Below are 15,839 nucleotides of genomic sequence, written 5' to 3' on the forward strand. Positions count from 1 at the left end.
TTCAAGTTATTTGTTGAAAAGAAAAATCACTACTTTTTTAAATAATACATTTTCGGATGAATATTCTATCAACAACGGGGTGCCCCAGGGGAGTTTGATTGGGCCAATTCTCTTTGTATTATTTATTAATGACTTAGCTTCTGTATTTGACAAATGTGCTTTTCACTTTTATGCAGATGATACTGTTTTATATTTCTCTGATAAAGATCCAAAAGTTGTTGAGACAACTTTAAATTCCGAACTTACCAAAGCTAGTAAATGGATGAATAGAAATAAGTTGAAAATAAAATGTACTAAAACTGTATGCATGTCTTTTGGAACAAAACAAATGCTAGCAAGGCACGATGTTTTAAATTTAAGAATTCAAAATACGTATATTAAAAATGTAGAAACAGTAAAATACCTTGGAATTATTATTGATAAAGAGCTTAAGTGGAATTTTCATATTGAACAAATGTGCTCTAAAATTGGTAAAATGATAGGTTTTCTTGGTAGACTGAGACATTCTGTAAATGAATCTATTTAAAAATTGTTTATTCCTCAATTATTCTTCCCCATTTTGATTACACCGATATAATCTTGCAGTCTGCCCCCAAAAAATATCTAGATATGTTGCAAAAACTTCAGAACAGGGCAGGAAGAATCATATTGAAAATCAATCCATACTCTCATATTTCCACTTCTCATATCCATGAAGTTTTAAATTGGAAATTACTAAGTGTCCGCCAAGAAGAACATATATATATATTATGATGTACAAAAGTTTAAATAATCTTTTTCCTGAATATATCAAACGTCCCATACCAATAAAAACAGACAGGTATTTTTTCCGTTCTATAGGTAATCTAAGTCTCCCTAGACCGAAAACCAATAATTGTAAAAGAACATTTTATTACAGAGGAACTTCATTGTATAACAAATTACCAGCTAATACCCGTAGTGCTTGTACGATTCAAAATTTCAAATCCAATCTGACAATTTTTTTCACAATATCTTCGAAATGTGCTCAATAATCTGTTTACCTCTCTTTCCTTTTACTTTATTTGTTCAGGGTTCGTGCGGTTCTGTATCCCTTATAAAATCCACTGAATTTGAATTATAAATGTAAATTGAATTTATTAGACCCGAAAATATATTATACATGTTCAGTTATATCGTTTATGTTTTGTTTAATGTAATGTTTACATTGAATTTATATAAATCTTATTTCCCCATGATTGTATAAAATATCTGATTTTTATGTATCAGCTCTTTTATCCGGACCCCATGGAAGAACAGGCGTATTTTGTTAACACGCCTGAAATGGGCTATCCGCCGTATATCTCATTTATGTATGTATTTGTATGTTGTGATGATTTTATACGGAAATAAAAACAAACAAACAAACTGAACTATAAGGTTATATGATTATACACATCAATAATTATCGACGATTTTATATGAATGACCCTTTTTGTTCAAGTATTAAATAACGCTGTCATACCAAGGAGGATATTATTAGCTGGTATCTCTTTGGTCATACCCCTTCCATTTCAACTCGACGCGGTTGCCTAAACAACATATGATATGACCCGGGGGGTGTTTCATAAACAGTTCGTAAAGTTACGCATGGCTTTACGAACGACTTGTATATGAAGTGCCAGATAGGATGCCCACATTTTTTTCCTGATATTTCCAATAACCTCAATTAAATTATGGCAAAAAACATACTTTGCATTAAAATGGTTGTTATAATAAGAATGTTAATCTATATCTGCACAGTTTAACTTAATAAATAATAATCAATAATGAATGAGCATCCCATTTGGCTTTTCATATGCAAGTCGTTCGTAAAGTCATGCGTAACTTTACGAACAGCTTTATGAAACACCTCCCCGATAAACTTTGTGAAGTTCATGTCGGTTATATCCTCTGCACTACACACTCATACTCGTAGTCATACTCCCAGCTCAGCGTTGAATATTTCAGTTTAATGACAGAAATCTAGGGCTACTGTATGATCGAGTTGGTCCCTAATAATCATTCTTGGAGCAACCACAACAGTTGACCAGATGAATTGGTTGAGCTAATAACACCTTAGCGCACGCTAACCCTAACCCTAAACCGAACCCCCATTCTGGGAGTTCATTGGACGAGTGGGCGTTTGTTGGGCGTTCATTGGGCGTTCATTATTTTGTAGTGCATTCTGCTTATTTGAGGATATGCGCCTCCGAGAGACTCCACCGAATTTACAAAAAAACAAAAGAAAAAGTTATTTCGATATTATTTATTTATCAATCATTAAAAAAAAATCTCGGTAATGTTGACTACGCTGACTGCTATATGTATGGATAACATAACTTCTTCTTTTTCTTCAAGATAATCTGCCTCCTTCAATACTGAAGATTCTTGCAGATGCCGTATACTCGGCCTGATTGGGGTGTGCAGGTGGACCATTACACCGGGGTTTCCCCCTTGTCTTATACGAATAGTGCAATGGGTTCTTAATGTGCAAGGGTGGTGACTCTCCTGTACACGGGGCCTCCATTTAACATCCTATCCGAGGGACGGAGTGTTTTCCACTTGAAATAACCTGCGTCTATGAACATCCGCCCCCAACGAGTCACGTATATGTTTTGCCGGTTGAATGGAACTCGGTTTATATACTCGTTTCCGACAAGGAAGGAATATAAATATATTAATTGCACATTCATATTCATGCACCTAGCGAGTCATAGCAGGAAGACGTTCAATTTAAGTGCACTCGTATTACTAGCCTGTGCTGTTTCACACGAATGTTAGGAGTTGCGTACCGTAGGTGTTGCGTATCGCAACTCTGTGTTAGGTTAGGTATATAATAATATCTTTTCTGTACGTCGGATAAGGAAGAAAGCAATATATACTCACAATTCACGAGGTCGGGTCGCACATTATACGATCTAAACACCTCCTGATCTAAAGCCAGAGCTTCAAGCTTCGCCACAGTATGTCAGATACACTCACAGAGATCCCTATTAGTGGAACTCGAAGGACAAACAAAATGAATGTTCCGTCGAGCAAGAATGGGTATTCAGGTAACACTGGGAAATTGTCATCCTTATAGGTGCTTAGTATACCGGGTATTCATGCCATTGTGCAGAGGTCACGGTTCGGTAGCTGAAGCGTAGAACGAGAGATGGTCGTGTATATTAGTGCACACGATGTCGAGCAAATGGAAAAGAGACGAAAAGTAAGAGAAAAGAAAGAGAGGGGAAAGCAAGCTATAGTGGAAAGTCAGACACATTGGCCCGAATTCACAAAGCAAGGTTTGAGCTCAGATCAAGGTTTGAGCTCAAACCTCCTTTTGTTTCGCCAAACCTCCTTTTGTTCTTTACAAACCAGGTTTGTAAAAATCGCGTAAAACGCGTCATATGACGTACGAAAACCAAGGTTTGTCGACAAACCTCCTTTGTGAATTCGGGCCATTAAGGAAACGATCTATGGAAACTATTGTGATAAGATCAAGGGAAGAATAGTTTTGGGGTATTTTGGAATCATAACATCATGCATGTTCTAGCAGCAGGGGAATCTCTATGTCAAAGCCAAACGCCCAATAATTCGAGAATCTCAGTTTAATATAGGCAAGGGGCGCATCTGTTCTTGTCATCATGAATGGATGTGATTGTTGATTTGTTCTTGAATGAGGTAGAAAGTTGAAGATTCTAGCCCAGAATATCGAAGTATTGCCAAATCAAGTCCATGCAGACACACGAAAGTTTTTGAAATTTTGAAAAAGCGGACCCATGTTAAGGAATATTTGTGAAAAAGCGACCCATTTTAACGGTACCCCACTCCCCGTATGTCTCAATATGTTAGTCCCACCCCCCCCCCCCCCCCCCACGCAGTGCGTGTCAGCTATTTACTTCACCTAATTCATTCTGACTGCGATCGGATCCAGGTTAGAAACCTATTCACGTCTTTCGGATGGTGACGTAAATAATCATGTCTGATTGATACACGTTCAAATTAAAACCCAAACACTCACACACTTAAACAGACACTCACTATTCATGAAAGCACCTCCACCACTCTTGAATAGTATAATAACACTTCCCCGTGTGTATATTATTTGAGGGTCATTTGAGCCATGGTTAATAGATCGGTTTACTAGCATATTCAAATTTATGTATGTTTCTTTCCTGGGGACCTAGTGACGAGTTATCCCCTATCATTAACATGTTATTAATGAATGTACTCTACAAAACAGTCTACATACACTGTCGCTCACATAGTTGGAATATTTTTGTTTTACCCCAATTTATGGAATTATTTTAAAAATAATTAAAAAATAATAGATCTAGATATTAGTATACATTCTCAGATTTCATTGAATAATAATTTGCAAATGTGTGTTTTGCGTGATTGCTAAAGCATGTGTATGCTACTATGCTTATCAAATAGGGGACCTACGCCCTTAAGTCATAAATGACAGTAATGAGGATTAATGCCCCCAAAAAGGGCACTAATATAGCACATCGACATGGTTTTGATCCTGGGGCCTCACAGTTACGAGGCCAGTGCTTTGTCACTGAACCATGACTGTACGTAGCGGGGGCTAGGGTAGGGGGCAGTTTCCATAAATATTTTTTGTTTAAACAGAAAATGCAATAGATTTTCAATAATTTATTGCATTTTACCCCGGTCCCCAACATAAACAAATCCTCTGAATGGCCATGCATTATGGCTCAAGGCATGGGCACAATATATTTCTCAAAGTCGTTCGTATTTTTTTTAGAAAGTATCATAGTAAAGATCTTGTAATCTACGTTGAGTAAAGAGATATATAATTACTATAATTACTAAGAAGGCACATCACTGCAGTTATCGACAGCACGAGGGTGAGTCATATCGAGAAAATCTAAGTCATACTTTCGACGTCTTAAATATATGTAAATCGAACCTGATCCCATTCTTTGTGTCATTGCTACATACTACCCATATACCCAGCTCATCTATTTATTATTATTCGTGTTTACTCAGTATTATATCATTTTTTGGTTCTACAATGATTAGCTGACTATTTTGTGTTATTGCTTATTTTATAATAACTCATGTATATTTTCTATATTCACGAATTTGTAATATTTTCGTACATTCAAGAAAATGGCGATCTTCTCTGATTTAGACGTATAAGTGATCATTGTCGTTGATCCCACTGATGTCAGTATTGGGCTGAATAACTTTTTTTAGTGTATGTGTACCATCTCACAATACCTTATTCATTATACAACGAGAAGGTTCTTCTCAGGGTGAATTGTTCAGTGGTATAACAAGAAAGAAGATTTGGGAGTTGCTACTCCACGCCCAAAATGTCTATGCGGATTAACTGCTTTTTATGTACTTCTTTTGCACTTTGAAACTAATCGCTATACAGTGAAGTTCAACTATTGGTCATTGACACTGACTGCATAGACTCAGATTGTAATAGTAGTTCTCTACTTCGTATAACTCTCTCATACTCTATATACTCTATATATAATGAGTAGACTCTTTTGTTATGTTGCTCCTTTGTATTATATGACCATGGATTCTAGGAGTATTCATGGTCCACTCTGGTGCTTCTGGTTCTTTATCTTTATGTTTTGCCACTTAATGATATGCAATAATACCTATTGATCATTAGGCCTGCCCGCAGGCAAGTCTTTTTCTTCTTTTTTTTCCTCTCCTAAATGACCGTATTGTGATATTATGCAAGGCTACTGCTTTGAATGAACCTGTAAAGTTAATAATAATCATTCTCTGTTATAACATACATGTATTGATATGTGATTTAGTACTGCTCCCGCTCCAGTTTCGGTTTGTCTCCACTTGTGTGTGCAAACATATTTATATATATATATATATTGCTGTTGTTGTTATATATATATATATATATATATATATCCATTTTTATTATTTTGTTTTAATATATATTTGTTTTGTTTTTGTTTTTGTTTTTTGTCACTTAATTGGTTTCATATTGATTTTGTATTTTCTGTTTTCTGTTTGTAATGAACATCAATTTTTTTATGTGCATTATGCAATAATCTTGTTAAAGTCAACCATAGAGCACTTCTTTGTACTTCTTGTGATGATTGGGTTCATATCTCCTGCGCTAATATTCCTGTCAAAGTGTATAATGACATGTCTGAATTATTTTTGGAATGGCGGTGCCCGAAATGTATCATGAAAGTATTGCCATTTTATGATGAATCTACTAATGTACCTGAATGTATTATCAAATTCTCATAAGGATAAATCAGAGGTCACCCAGAAAAATCAAGATATTAGCTTTAAGAAATATTCAGAATTATCTATTAAGGGTCTGAAATTTGATCATCTTAACATTGCCAGTTTACTTAAGAATATTGATAATTGCGATCTATTGTTATGAAAAACCAACTTCACATTTTTGCATTCAATGAAACTAGACTGGATGATAGCATCAGAAGTTCTGAAATTGAAATACCTCATTATTTCATTGTCAGAAAGGACAGAAATAGATCTGGAGGTGGAGTTGCTATTTATATACATGAAAGTCTTATTTATTCAGTTTTAGAGCACGATTCTCTTTCCCACCTTGAGGCCATACCTATTATTATTCGACTAAAGAATACAAAACCTATCTTTATTAACTGGTACAGACCTCCTAATTCAAAATATGAAGTTTTTAATTATTATGATGAACTTATTTCTTTTGCATCTGGATTTAACTGTCATCTGATAATGATGGGTGATACAAACTGTGATATCTTAAAACAACCTTTACATCTGAAAACTAAGAATTATAATCAAATTAATAATATATACTCAATGAACCAGATAAATACCACTAAACCCACTCGAATTGTGAATAGTTCGTCATCCTTAATAGACCATATAGTAACTAATTCCGTTGATAAAATTAAGTCCTGGTGGGTAATTCACAGCGGGCTAAGTGACCACTCAATTAGTTTCATTGTATGGAAATCCAATTGTAATAATAATAAGATGAATGAAAAATACATTACTTTTAGAAAGTGTACTAATTCTGTCTCAGACAATTTGAGATTATTACTTAGCTTTTGCTTCGTATGTTATTTCATCGTCGTTATCTTGCATACTGTTATTCACTCGTGTCACCCATGGGCGTCGCTAGACCTTTTTCAGTGGGGAGAGGGGGGGGGGGTGTAGAGGCAAACTATTACCGACAAAACTAGCCACCAATTACCGACAAAATTAAATGTCCCAATATCTATAAATTTAACCCTATAAACCCGGGGCCGAAGGCTAAATTGTTTTTCCTATGGACTATCTGTAGTACCTGCGTATGCGCAAATAGTCGTTTTCCTTGACGACGTAAATATATGAATTATTTCGTCAACTTAGTCAGCATCATAGCTATATATTTTAATGCAGGCGCGGAGCTAGGATCTTATTTCAGGGAGGGGCGGTAGTGAGCAAACGAATCACTTAAAGAGGTCGCGAAACGCGCTCATTAGGGGGGTGTAGGTGATAGGCCTCCCACGTGAAGCGCGGAAGCTTAGACGTTTCCTTAAATTATTAGGACGATTTATTGTACCGTTCTCGACTGTTAATCCTTGTCTGAATGAAGTTTCTCCTCCCCCCTCTCGCGCGAAGTGCGGAAGTTTTGGCGTTTCATTAAACTTTTAGAGAAAGTAGAAGATTCGTAAAACCGTGCTCGACTCTGAATCCTTGTCTGAATTCAGTTTCTCCCCCTCCCGCGCGAAGCTCGGTAGCTTAGACGTTTCCTTAAATTATTAGGACGATTTATTGTACCGTTCCCGACTCTTAATCCTTGTCTGAATGAAGTTTCCCCCTCCGTGCGAAGCGCATAAGTTTTGACGTTTCATTAAATTATTAGAGAAAGAAGACTATTCGTTGTACCGTTTTCGACTTTTAATAAGCCCTTATAATTGTCTGAATTCAGTTCCCCCCTTTAGCGCGAAGCGCGGAAGCTTTGAAGTTTCCTTAAATTATTAGAGAAAGCAGACGATTCGTTGTACCGTTTTTGACTCTTAATAAACCCTATTTGTTTAAGTTAAGTTCCCCCCTCTCGCGCGAAGTGCGGAAGCTTTGACAGTTCCTTAAATCATTAGAAAAAGCAGACGATTTGTTTTTCCGTTCGCGACTCTTAACCCTAATTTGTCTGAATTCAGTTTCCCTCCTCCCGCGCGAAGCGTGGAAGCTTTGATGCTTCCTTAAATTGTGAGAGAAAGCAAACGATTCGTTGTACCGTTTTCGACTCTTAATCCTTGTCTGAATTCAGTTTTTCTCTTCCCGCGCGAAGCGCGAAAAGTTTAGACGTGTTATTTAATTATTATAGAAAGATATTATTGTGAGAGAAAGCAAACGATTCGTTGTATCGCTCTCGACTCGTCTAAATAAAGTTTTCCTCCCCCGTGCGAAGCGCGGAATTTTTGGCATTTCATCAAAATATAGTGAAAGGAAGACGATTCGTCGTGCCGTTGTTAAACCTCTGATTTCTTTATTAGCTGATATTATAGGAAAGTGAAACTTCGAGAAAATACAAGTATTGTAGTTGTAGTCATTCTCGAAGTCGTCACAGCGGATACAAAGTCACAGTTTGTAGGGAAAAAAACTTGTCGGCCGACCGACAATATACATCCCACCGACTTCAAACTTATGCATTTAAAGGGGGTTGAGCAAGAATACCGACACAGCTGACCTGACACAGCAACATATTTACCCGTGACTTTCTTGCTCCCTCGACGAGACGACTCCACCCAACAACCCCCCTCTCTCTTTTACTCCCACTCCTCATCTCTCAGGCTTTTACCTCCCCTCTCTCTCCTCTCTTTCATTCCCGTTTCTTTTGTTTCCCTTTTCTCCTTTTTTTTTCTTTTTCTTTCTTTTCCTTTCTTTCCTCTCCTCCCTCTTTTTCTTTTTTCTCTTTGTTTCTTCTCTTTTCTTTCCTTTCTTTTCCTTTCTTTCCTTTCTTTTCCTTTCTTTCTTTTCTTTTTCTTTTCTTTTTTTCTTTTCTTTCCCTTTCCCTCTCCTTTTTTCCTCCCCCTTTCTCTTTTTACCGACGGCAGTGCAATTTTACCGACAATATCCTGACAGGTGGGAGGGTGTAGCACCCCCCACACATACACACATACACACCCCCCCCCCCCCTTTGGAGACGCCCCTGGTGTCACCACGAAAACATAGACCCATACATAGACTAGTTACACTAAATCATCTGCGCCTCGTCTGTAACTTCTACTTTCCTTTTGTAAGTGCATCTCTGATCATTGATAGGAATATAATTATACTAGCGCTGTGACATGTAAAATAACTCGGCCTTGTTTGACCTCCTAGTAGAAAATTGAATTAAAATACAATTGAAGAACCATGAATTTTAATCTGCTTTGCGAAAATATGTCGTCCGTGTCATTTCCTATCTAATTGTATCTTGTCTGGTTTGTTACAGTCAAAATGTTGCTCCACGATTTTGTTGTTGTTGTTGTTGCTGCTGTTGTTGATGTTGGGTTTTAAGGCTGTCCAATCTGAAAAGATTGTTTCAGCTTGGCTATACTGTTCTTCTTCAATGATGATTAGATGGCGCTGTTTCTTTTTCTCTGGCTCAAATATTGATTCAGTCGTTTCAGTGTTTCATTTTCTTCAATATTGCTCCTCGCATGGTCGCCACTGACTTTCACAGCTTCCTTTTGTTGGTGAACTGTGACCGTTCAATCGATGGTGTGGGCAATAATTTAGGTGTCGACCGTATGGCAAGCCGTTTTAACATTCATTCCTATTTCTTGATATCAATAATTGTTATAGTGATTGATTTCGAGCGCAAAAGTATTGCAATAATTCATTTGGATATCGAGCTCAAAAATATTGCAAGAATTCGTTTGGATATCGAGTAGTGCAGAAATTCATTCTGATATCTCACGCAAAAGTATTGCACGAACTCATCCAGAAACTCATCCACCAAGAAATGATTTTCTGTTGTAAAGCGATGGTAATTCTTGATATCAAGAAATAGCAACAAGATGAAGTTGAGTTCTGGTCATGCGATTGCATTGTGAAAGAAACGGTGTGGAACCGACCAGAAAAGGTTGATCATCTAGCATGTAAGAATTTGTGTGTATTGCAAGGTTCTGGAATCATCAAAATTATAAGAAATTTGGCCAAGTCTTGGTAAAGTTACAAACACTTGCACAGAAAGATGTATATGGGACTACACGAACACGTATTTCGGACCCCCGTGACCCGGCCTTTTTCAGTGCCAGAAATATGCCAAACTTTCAAAAATTATGTTAGGCACGATTGTGCTAACATGGCAACAAACCAAAGTGTTCAACCCGTCCCAATTTTTGGCAAATCTTGATAATTTCCTTTGCTATTTTTTATGGGGTCAGGATATTTCCTGAGCGGAACTCTTCAAACTATCAAATTTGCTTATTATTCACCGGGGCCGTTGACAATTTATTTATATTTTTTGTCCGCTTCTGATCGATTGCATTTTGTCCTTTCATTTCGCTTTCAATTACAAACTTATACAGTAGGGTTGCGGGTGCACCATGTGAGAGAGAGAGAGGGAGGATTGAGGAGTCCTGAAAAGGACTCTCGGTAATCTTTCTTGAACGGTAAGTAGTCCTGAAAAGGACTGTTGGTGTAGTCTTGAAAAAGACTGGTGGTTATCTTTCTTACCTTATTTATATATCTACATCACCATGTACGCCGATACTTACAAGCAGCATCTAATCACAAAGTTGTATTATCAAGGTCCCTGATGCTTTGTACATGTGACTTCATGATACACTTGCAGATTAAGGAAAGGGGCACATCAGTCCGCCCCTTTGACACTCTCGTGTCATAACTAAAATATACAACCCAAGATTGTGCCCCCGGGCCCCCTTTAATAAGCCTTTGACCTATAATTTTTCGGAATTTCGTGTCCCTTCTTTTACAGAATCCTGGTTCCCTCATGGAATAATCTTAATAACTCGTTTATTAAACCGATGTCGCCCCTGAAAGCTATTGCGAGAAACAATGGATATATTGTTTAATTTTATTATTGTATTTGATTAGCCTTTTTTTTATATATATATCTGGCGACACGGCCTTTCATAAATCAACCTTAAAACAATGTAATGTGCAAACATGACAATGGAATGATTCTGTAGACATTAAAATAGGTTAGTGACCTTTCGGGCTCTTGAAAGTCTTTGCAGTTCTGTTAAGTGATCCATGTCATTCTCTTTCATAGAAGTAGTGCGTACCCATTTTAAATGTGCTTAACTTGTAAAACCCCATTCGGTCAATTTCCTCTGTAATCAGTTTAAAATATATCAATCATGAACATTATGTTAAGTTCATTAAAACAAACTATGAAAATGGTAACAGGAAAAGGGAGCACCTGTAGACAGCTTGTTTTAGCTTGTTGATGCAGGTGTCCAAATGAACAAAATAATTATTACACAGATATAATAAAATAATAATGATTATTATCTACATAAATAAGGCTTCCAAGTTGTATAACAAATTCAGTGTATTCAATATCTTTAGCGCAGTACCCGGATGACTGACCAATATTGTTTTCGTATTGCTCAGTCATCCGGTAACTTCAACTATCGATATCGATATCACACGAAAACAAATTCTTTTTCTTCTTTTATCATCTATCTTATTCTTTCCTTTTATTATAAATCTTTTTTTTCTCTCTCTGAAAGAAATTTTGAAAAATTATTGTGGAAAAGAAGGAAAAAATTGGAAATGTAATATGCAAGCTGGTCGAGGAAATTGTAAAAACTTTATTTGCGATTTGTTTAATTGTGAAAGTATAATTTTGATTATGTGAATATTTTTCTTCTGTAGGCCTAAATGTGTAACTTGATTTGCAAATATATTTTATAGCAAGATGTATGTGTAACCTTGTATTGGAATGTTGAAATTCATTTGCAAATTTATTTATGTAAAGGTTATTTGTAATTTTGTATAAGATTTTATAAGTTATGTACGATTTTTTTATGAGAGAAAAAAATAAAAACCTATGAAAAAATGGAGAAAAAAAACATTTACCGAGGTAAGTCAATTTTTTTTATTTCGCTAATCAGCCGAATATAGATAATAATAATAATATTGTACGGCTTTGTTTTCGTGTGATACAAGAATATCTTGCCATAGCTCGAGCAAAATATTCTTGTATCACACTCAAAGCCATCCAATATTTTGTAATTATTGCGTAAGGATTCATTGACCCCTCCCTCCCCACCATGCACGTACCCCTCCCCCTTTTCTCTCTTTTGGTAGTTTACAAAATGTATTTGATTTTAAAATAGGTTTTGAACTAAAACAAATATATATATATTCAAAGATGAGTGAAATGAGTAAATCATAAACAATACATTTCCTATTGAATAGTACTTTATCCTGTAGTCTTAGTAATCTGTGTAGAGCAATTATGGCAATATGAGTTTTCCATGACAGTTTTTCATCGAATGAATAGAGCTTGACCTGATAGTTACCGAAGGAGCCCCTCTGTCTAGTCTTGACATTCGTAGTAGGTCCATGGTCTCGCCGGTCAAGCCGGTGGATGAGGTCAGTTGCTCGTTTGATGATTCTTCACATTGACCGATAATGATAAGGCTAAAACAACAATAATCATGATGTCACTCGACCTTTCAAGGTACTTGGGAACATGCATTTACTGTTAGAGGATGTTGCATGCACAGTGACGCCTTCAAAGAAAAACATAAATATCTTGGTGGTTTGAGACTTTGTTCAGGATTTTTTGCATGTTAGAGGGTTAGTACAGTAGAAGAAATATGATAGGTAACATTTCATACCGAAATGACGCAGTTTTTTTTATCAACCTTCATGCACAATGTTGCCGAGATGTTGCTTTTTGCTCTGTTGAATCTTTTTTATTTTTAACGCAAACAAATTTCCTGTTGTTATTTTCAGCATCCTATCTCTCTCTCTCTCTTTCTCCTCGTTCTCTTGCAGGCGCGGATCCAGGGGGGGGGGGGGCGAGCGGGACTTGCCCCCCCCCCCCGGCGCAAAAAAAGACGGGCCCCCCTGGAAAAAAAATTGTGACCACAATTTTTTTTGCTCAAGGGGGGGGGGGAGGGGAAGGTGTTTAGCAAAAAAAGTGCTGACTACCCCCCCCCTCCCCCTCCCCCCCCCCCCCACTGAGCGAAATATCGGAAGGCACGATTTTCAAATTTCAGCACACTAAATTTCAAATTGATTTCAAATTTGGGCCTCCCCTCCCCCCCCCCCCTAGTAGTAGTATATTGTTTTATTTGCTCTTTATCTCAACTTAGATTGTTATCTATGTACGAATTTTTATTCAAACAGTATTTTATACCGATAACACCCTACTCATTTTTAACTTTTAAATCGTGTTCAAGGAACTTTTCACCTCGAGGGTCAACATTAGTTCGCATTTTCTTATTACACCGAACCTTTAACACCTAGGTCGTGCAAATAGCTTCCCTTATAAAACTATTAAGAATGAGACTTTGACCATTAGCATTAGGGGTTTAGCTGCCTCAAAGATGTTTACAGTCCGCTCATAAAATAACAAAAAACTTCGATTTCTGCTCATTTCATCACCGTTGTTTCGAAAGCGCTGATGTATGCTTCTTAGAGCAGCTTTTGCAAGATATATTGTATTGTTCTAGTTCGTGAGAGCATGGTCCATGTTGAGAGGCAGGTGGTATTTGTATAGGTTGATCATATTGGCTGAGCCCTGCACCAAGCACAGGGTAATACACAACAGCCTGTGTTCATTTTCGGATAATGTGAAGGTGAGCTTCTATACCAATAAATAAATAAATATATATACAATTTAATTAAATTTTATACGCAATCAATAGTTATAATTCAATTACATTTTGAAAGATTTGGTTACTTTTGATTTACAACCGAGGACATCAAAAGCGGTATAATAATTAAGATATATTGTATTGTTCTAGTTCGTGAGAGCATGGTCCATGTTGAGAGGCAGCTGGTATTTGTATAGGTTGATCATATTGGCTGAGCCCTGCACCAAGCACAGGGTAATACACAACAGCCTGTGTTCATTTTCGGATAATGTGAAGGTGAGCTTCTATACCAATAAATAAATAAATATATATACAATTTAATTAAATTTTATACGCAATCAATAGTTATAATTCAATTACATTTTGAAAGATTTGGTTACTTTTGATTTACAACCGAGGACATCAAAAGCGGTATAATAATTAGGTTTAAAATGTATTAGAATTCATATTATTCGTACATTTTGTTGCATCCCTGAATGTGCTGGTATTTCTATATTCTTGTGTTCACATTAAATATGTATTAATGTGTGGAATCCTTATAGGTTTAAAAGACTTATAACAATTTCTCCTCTCTTTTTCACAGAAACCAACTTATCACGACGATGAGTGAATGGGACTGGTTTTGTGGTGTAAACTACACACTCGACTCTGGCACCGGTTTGAACAACTCGTGTTTAATCAACGGTATCATCGTTGTACCCCAGTTGGGATTCGTCCTTCTCTCATCTCTCTTCCTCATCCTCCTCGCCTCTTGCTCCTCCCGCCAGAGTCTCACCGGCTCCAAGTATCTCCTGCGTCTCCCGGGTCACACTCCAAGATGGCTTCTGACTTATGTCCTTCTTGTCCTCACACTCTCCTTCATAGCAGAAGGTATTCTGACCAAGACACCTTCCTCGCCAACTCCTTACCACACCAACCACACCTTTATGTTGCAGGAGTAGTGATGCTTGCCGGGGCGGTATTTTCCATTCTCTACTTCCACATGATGGAGAAATGGCGTGAACGTCACATGGTTTGGCTCCTACTCGTATACTGGGTGGCTTCGATGTTTTCGTTGGTGGTGGAGATGGTGCACATTAACAGAAGAGGAGATATCAACTTTCAAAACGTCAAATTTGATATCACTCTGCTGATGCTTTTCGTAGTGTTGATGTTTCTTGTTAATGAAATAATCCTCTGTTGTCATTTGGTAAGGAAAATTTTGTTCATACTTTTTACTGAATAATGTTACAATATATAAACATCAACGTCGAGTCTATAAGTGATAAATCAAGTAGATAGAGAAAGGTTGTCCGTAATAATAAAGGCGATACAAAGTGTACATCTAATGACGAATTCACAGCATTACTATGAAAAGAGTATTTAAAAAAAAACGAAACTTTCTCCAAGTAAACGTTTTCAAATTGACAATGTGGAAATTTCAATAATGTATGGGTTTCAAAATGATGAGCCACAAACGATCAAACATGTGGGGTTTCAGTGTTTTTTAGTACTGAGTAGAAAGTAATTTGTTTTTATCTATTGATTCCTTTGCCGCTTTGATTGAAAAAGTTCAAAGTATTTTCGCGGGGATAACATAAGGTCTTTAAAAACGATGTATTTATAGCCCTATATAATGCAACTTATATATACGATGATTTTTTTTTTATACTAGTTCCTTCAGTTATATTTTCTAGACCTTGCATCTCATAATCTGCAACGTGATCAGCCATGTTTACTGTTGATGACGCAACACACGTGTTATCTCACCGGATTTACCCTCTGTTTTACGTGTATTTATTGATTCTTATCCAATAAGAGCAAACAGGTTGTAAATGAATATTTCTCTTTCAATCATTTAGTTATTTGATATCATTCAAACTTCAACCTCTCGAACATCTTTATTGAGTTTGAACTCAAACAATTTATGATTTGGGCAATAACCTGGAGTACCTATGCAGATTTGGTAGTATTGTAAAGCTTTGGCGAATTTCCTTCAACTCAATTTTACATACAAAAGAAACGATCTTTGTGTTCTTTTAAACATTATTCTGGAAGCATAAAAATTATCAACAG

The 15,839-nt window shown here is 36.7% G+C and overlaps 1 protein-coding gene and 1 long non-coding RNA gene across 3 annotated transcripts in view; one reads left to right on the top strand and one right to left on the bottom strand.

Moving 5' to 3' along the window:
• The window catches only part of LOC586814 (ATP-binding cassette sub-family C member 9), a 43,976-nt gene extending 40,707 nt beyond the window's left edge, over positions 1–3,269 (bottom strand). Inside the window, exon 1 of one of the 2 annotated variants that reach the window (XM_031000218.1) lies at positions 2,887–3,269. The gene's annotated coding sequence lies outside the window, so the exon portion shown is untranslated. The remainder of the gene's footprint in view (positions 1–2,886) is intronic. The other variant, XM_031000217.1, reaches the window with a different exon arrangement.
• Positions 3,270–13,772: 10,503 nt separating this feature from the next.
• LOC115919272 lies at positions 13,773–15,839 on the top strand. Its single transcript, XR_004061775.1, has 2 exons — positions 13,773–14,060; positions 14,368–15,839. It is a non-coding gene; the product is annotated as an uncharacterized LOC115919272 (long non-coding RNA).

The sequence above is a fragment of the Strongylocentrotus purpuratus genome, unplaced genomic scaffold (genome assembly GCF_000002235.5).
Source record: "Strongylocentrotus purpuratus isolate Spur 01 unplaced genomic scaffold, Spur_5.0 spur5_scaffold_6, whole genome shotgun sequence".
Classification (NCBI taxonomy): Eukaryota; Metazoa; Echinodermata; class Echinoidea; order Camarodonta; family Strongylocentrotidae; genus Strongylocentrotus; species Strongylocentrotus purpuratus.